This window comes from Mandrillus leucophaeus, unplaced genomic scaffold (assembly GCF_000951045.1).
Source record: "Mandrillus leucophaeus isolate KB7577 unplaced genomic scaffold, Mleu.le_1.0 Scaffold206, whole genome shotgun sequence".
Lineage (NCBI taxonomy): Eukaryota > Metazoa > Chordata > Mammalia > Primates > Cercopithecidae > Mandrillus > Mandrillus leucophaeus.
Genome location: NW_012102099.1, coordinates 1,631,509 through 1,637,556, shown reverse-complemented (window position 1 = coordinate 1,637,556; position 6,048 = coordinate 1,631,509). Strand labels below are relative to the sequence as shown.

Genomic DNA, 6,048 nt, shown 5'->3' with positions numbered 1-6,048 from the left:
CACGCCAGAATGATTTTCTATTTTTAGTAGAGACAGGGTTTCTCCATGTTGGTCAGGCTGGTCTCGAACTCCCGACCTTGGGTGATCTGGCCACCTTGGCCTCCCAAAGTGCTGTGATTACAGGCGTGAGTCACTGTGCCCAGCAAAAATATCTCTTTTTAGACAAGGTGCGGTGGCTCATGCCTGTAATCCCAGAACTTTGGGAGGCTGAGGTGGGAAGATCACTTGAATCTGGGAGGTTGGGGTTAGAGTGAGCTGTGATCCTGCCACTGCACTCCAGCCTGGGTGACAGCAAGACCCTATCTCAAAACAACAAAACAACCACCACAACAACAACCACTACTCCCCCATCCCCCCACTTTTTTTTTTTTGTTTTTTTTTGTTTTTTTGAGATAGAGTCTTGCTCTGTCGACCAGGCTGGACTGCAATGGCGTGATCTCAGCTCACTGCAACCTCTGCCTCCCGGATTCAAGTGATTCTCCTGCCTCAGCCTTCCAAGTAGCTGGGATTACAGGCACCCGCCACCATGCCTGGCTAATTTTTTGTATTTTTAGTAGAGACAGGTTTTCACTATGTTGTCCAGGCTGGTCTGAAACTCCTGACCTCAAATCATCCACCTGCCTTGGCCTCCCAAAGTGCTGGGATTACAGGTGTGAGCCACTGCACCAGGCAACCACCTCATTTTAACTGTGGAAAATTTCAAACTCATACAAGAGTATATGTATGTATTTATATATTATGAACCCATCACCAGGTTCAACAATTATCATTTTGTAGCTAATCTTGTTTCATCTAAATCCCCACCTACTTATCTTCACTGCCTACTCCCAATTATTTGGAAGCAGGTGCCAGAGTAATTTCATCCCTACCATATCTCTATGTATCTCTACAACACGAGGACTCTTAAAAAAGAAAACAAAAGGTGTGGTGGCTCATGCCTGTAGTCCCAGCATTTGGGAGGGTGAGGCAGGGGGATCACCCGAGGTCAAGAGTTCAAGACCAGCCTGGCCAACATGGTGAAACCCCGTCTCTACCAAAAAATATAAAAAATTAGCCAGGTGTGGTAGCGTGTGCCTGTAATCCTAGCTACTTGGGAGGTTGAGGCAGGAGAAACCAGGAGGCTGAGCTTGCAGTGAGCCGAGATCGTACCGTTGCGCTCCAGCCTGGGCTACAATAATGAAACTCCGTCTCAAAAAACAAAACAAAACAAGACAAAACAACAACAACGAAAAGAAAACAAAACCAAACTCTTGGCAGTTTATGTTTTGAATAAACTAAATCATTTGTCCTGTGGTTTTCCTGTCTGGATTTTGCTGATTGCCCCCTGTGCGTGTGAATTAATTGAACCATACTTTAAAAATTACTATAATTTCATGTTAATATGTACAAAATCTGGTATGTCAATTTCCCCAATCTTTTTCAAAATTCAAGATGCCACTACTTGTGCTTTTGCTCTTCCATAGGAACTTTAGAATTAACTTGGCAAATTCCAGAACAGAACCCACTGGGACTTTCATTGGAATTGCCTCGACCTTTTTTTTTTTGTTTTGTTTTGAGAAGAGTCTTGCTCTGTCGCCCAGGCTGCAGTGCAGTGGTGCAATCTTGGCTCACTGCAACCTCCACCTCCTGGGTTCAAGTGATTCTCCTGCCTCAGCCTCCCAAGTAGCTGTGATTACAGGCCCGCGCCAGCACGCTCAGCTAATTTTTGTATTTTTAGTAGAGATGGGGGTTTCAACATTTTGGCCAGGCTGGTCTTGAACTCGTCGCCTCAAATGATCTGCCTATCTCGGCCTCCCAAAGTGCTGGGATTACATGCGTGAGCCACCGCGCCCAGCCTAGGGCTAAAGTTTTGAATCTTTAGCTTTTGCTGGTATTATGAAGGGGGTTGTTTTGTTGTGCTTGTTGCTTCTATTTTCTAATTGATTAAAAAAATTAAGATGGTGGGGGTGGTCTCGTTATGATATCTACGCTGTTCTGGAACTCTTGGTCTCAAGGGATCCTTCTGCTTTAGCCTCCTGGGTAGCTGGGATTACAGGTGAGGGCCACGAAGCCTGGCCTCTAATTAATTATCGGTGATGTATAAAAAGAACAGACCTTCTTCATTCGAATCCCGTCTTCTCCATCTATTATATGATTTTGGACATGTTTGTTCAACTTCTCCGAGCCTTTGTTTTCTTTTTACCACATGGGGATCATAAAGCCGGAATGCAGTTGGGAATAAAACCGGATAAAGCACCCAACGAACAAGATCAGGGCAGGGCCTGGGTAAAAGGTTTGAGAAGACACATGCACGGTTGGGAAGGACGCTACGGGCAAGTCTATGTTGCATGCAGGAGACTCCACGTTAAGACGAGTGAACTCCTCTGAACCTTCAAGGGATAATGCACAACCATAACGAGAATAATTTTTAAAAATAAAGTTTTCTTCCCTGAAAGCCTGGGGATGTCCAGGATGCGCGCCATTCTGTGATCTAAGTCGACTTTCTACCTCTTCAGTTGGTACCACCTTTCCCAAAGAGTTTGGAGCAGAGCACTCCGGTCTTCGTAGTAATTTACTCCTAAGGGCTGTTCCAGTGGACTCACGCAGGCGCAGGAGACTACACTTCCCGGGAACTCCCGGCCTCGTTGTTCGCTGGTACCGCCTTCTGACTTCCGGTATTGCTGCGCTCTGTAGGGCCAATCGGGAGCCTGGAATTGCTTTCTTGGAGCTCTAATTGGTGCATTCGACTAGGCTGCCTGGGTTCAAAATTTCAACGATACTGAATGAGTCCCGCGGCGGGTTGGCTGGCGCTTCGTTGTCAGAACTGAGGAGAGGCTAGGTGAGCCGTGGGAAGAAAAGAGGGAGCAGCTGGGGCGCGGGTCTCCCTCCTCCCGGAGTTTGGAATGGCTGAAGTTCACCTTCCGGCTCCTAGCGCAGTTCGCGCGGGTAGGCCTGGCTTCTGAGGCGGTTGCGGTGCTCGGTCGCCGCCTAGGCGGGGCAGGGTGCGAGCGGGGGCTTCGGGCCACCCTTCTCTTGGCGACAGGATTTTGCTCTGAAGTCCGTCCGGGAAACTGGGGGGAAAAGGAGTTGCGGGAGGCTATCGTCTAATAAAGGTAACGATAATTATTATTACCATGCTAACAGGTTATAAACATTGACTGAACTAAGAACCCTGCGTGCCCGTTCTCATTTAATTTCCTCGCCAAGCCAATGTAGTTGGTGCTATTCTTGGTCCCTCTTGACGGAAACGGAGGAAGGAGGAAGGAGGAGGAAACTGTGGGCCAGAATCTAGATAAATTTCGAGAAATGGGTGATACAGTAGCCCTGCCCTCAGGAAGTGTGGCGTTTGATGGAGGAAAACAGAGGTAGTCACAAATAAGGACATTTCAAAACTGTTATCTAAAACAGAAAGATGATTAGATGGTGTGAGAACATAATTGAGGGAGAGTTTAAGTCCATTTGGAGTTGTCTTCTATTTGGGATTTAAAATTCATTATATGTTATCCATATTTGTCCAGCTCTCTCTTTTTGTATGGAATCACCAGATATTATTCCCTTTCTCATTTCCTTTCTCAACATTTATAGATTGGAGGGGGGAAGGAAAACCAAACCAGGTTATAATATTGTAGAATTGGTTTATCCCCTATTTTCTTGACATATAACGTCTTGTTTTCCACATATAATTTTCTGGTAGTTCAGTAACATGGACTTCCCCAAATCAGGCCTACTTAGGATAGAAAAGGATTTTTGACTCTTAGATTTTGCTTTAAGACCAGCTCTTGGTTTACTCCCTGGTTCACCCTTACCTTTTCTTGACATCCTATGGCCTCTCTTTGAATTTCTCTCACTCATCAAATGTTGTCAAAAATAGGACTATTTGCTGCTGTAGTAAGGATGTTCTTGTATTGTGGCCTTAGTGTATTACACCACCCCCACGTCAGACTTAAGTCCGTCCCCCTGGTTGGATGGATGAGTCAGTTCAGTATTAAGCTGGCATTCTTGGATCAAAATTATGTGGCTCTCAGCTAACTCAGCCATTTAGTTGTCCTTTGAGGGTACTGCGTGCTCAGATTGGCATGAGATATGGGTATACAGATGTGTGATGAACTCAAAGGTTTTTTGGTGTGTTTGGGGACAAAAACATGGTTTGAAATTGGCAAGTGAGAATCAGAACAAGACAGGACACCATCTGAGTGCTCTACTGTTTTGTATTCTAAGTGTCCGGACAATTTAGAGGTGAGGGAGATCAAGAGCCAGTTTGTGTTTCTGTGCTTCACAAAGCCACCCTTGCCTAATTCTTGATAAGCAAGAGTTTGGTTAGACAGGGACTGAAACAATCCTGGTACATAGGAATCACCCACTAAATACCTGTTGAATTGACTAGGCAGGAAGGCACTATCTGAATTGACTACAAAATTGCGGGTATGAAAAACTGAATTGTACCCAACTAGGTTGGTAATTTTGTTTAGACTTTCAAATTAGCTGAATAGGGTTTATTTGGCTAACCTTATGCTTAAATCTGTGTATTTCAACCTTGATAAAATTAATTTATTGCAGTTAAGATTGTCCAGGATTATGTGAGAGAGTCCTTCATTTCTTGTTTAGGTACCAGGAGATTTTCAGAGTTCGTCTACATCTGTTGGTTAATTTTCCTTCAGCTTTTTCTGGGTCTCTTCCCTAATTCTCTTTGAATTCCTGGGAGAAAGAGGAGGGAGAGTTAAATGCCCTTTGACATACTTAATTTTCTTTGCTATGAGTAAAGTTAGGAAGCAAAATTGACTATATATAGAGTTTTTTTTTTGAGATTTCAGCTCACTGCAACTTCTGCCTCCCCTGTTTAAGCAATTTTCCTACCTCAGCCTCTCGAATAGTTGGGATTATAGGGACCTGCCACCACACCTGGCTAATTTTTGTTTTTTGTTTTTTGTTTTTTGTTTTTTTTTTGAGATGGTGTCTCACTCTGTTGCCTAGGCTGGAGTGCGATGGTGTGGTCTTGGTTCACTGCAACCACTGTCTCCCAGGTTCAAGCAATTCTCCTGCCTCAGCCTCTCAAGTAGCTGGAACTACAGGCACGTGCCACCACACCCGGCTAATTTTTTTGTATGTTTAGTAGAGACGGGGTTTCACTGTGTTAGCCAGGATGGTCTTGATCTCCTGACCTTGTGATCTGCCTGCCTTGGCCTCCCAAAGTGCTAGGATTATAGGCGTGAGCCACCGCGCCCAGCCTAATTTTTGTATTTTTAGTAGAGATGGGGTTTCACCATGTTGGCCAGGCTGGTCTTGAACTCCTGACCTAAAGTGATCCACCTGCCTTGGCCTTCCAAAGTGCTGGGATTATAGGTGTGAGCCACTGCTCCCGGCCTGTTAACCCTTTTTTTACTACAGAGAACTTGGAACCTGTTTCATCACTTTTCTACTTCTTCCAGGTTCTTGATACATATTTGCCAGACTTCAAGATTTAAGAAAAGGGGTGAAAGAGAAGATTGCAACTTTCAGTCAGGCCTGTAGGCCTGATAGACTGATTAAACCACAGGTAAGGCAGTGACCATAGGAAGAAGGAACATTAATATATCAACTTCATAAGTGTTTAAATGACTTTAATTTTATAAAGTAACACATATTTTGGAAGGAAATTTATTTATTACGAAAAGCAAAAAGAAAATAAAATCACCCACTATCCCACCTCTCAGATAAACCGTGATTAGCATTTTGATAGATTTCTTTATAATTTTTTTCTGTGTCTGTATAGTCATCCCTTGATATCCATGGGGAATTGGTTCTAGGACCTTCCCAGGATATCAAAATTCTCATACGTGGCTGGGTATGGTGGCTCATGCCTATAATCCCAACACTTTGGGAGGCTGAGGCGGGCGGATCACCTGAGGTCAAGAGTTTGAGACTGGTTGGCCAACATGGCAAAATCCTATCTCTACTAAAAATACAAAAATTAGCTGGGTGTGGTGGTGCGCGCCTATAATCTCACCTACTTGAGAGACTGAGGCAGGAGAATCCCCTGAACCTGGGAGGCAGAGGCTGCAGTGAGCCAAGATCTCATCACTGCACCCCAGC

The 6,048-nt window shown here is 44.6% G+C and overlaps 1 protein-coding gene across 1 annotated transcript in view; it reads left to right on the top strand.

The window, feature by feature from the left end:
• The first annotated feature begins 2,571 nt into the window (after window positions 1-2,571).
• TPX2 (TPX2, microtubule-associated) overlaps window positions 2,572-6,048 on the top strand; it is a 61,978-nt gene continuing 58,501 nt past the window's right edge. The window contains exons 1-2 of the mRNA XM_011979802.1: window positions 2,572-3,092; window positions 5,406-5,512. The gene's annotated coding sequence lies outside the window, so the exon portion shown is untranslated. The remainder of the gene's footprint in view (window positions 3,093-5,405; window positions 5,513-6,048) is intronic.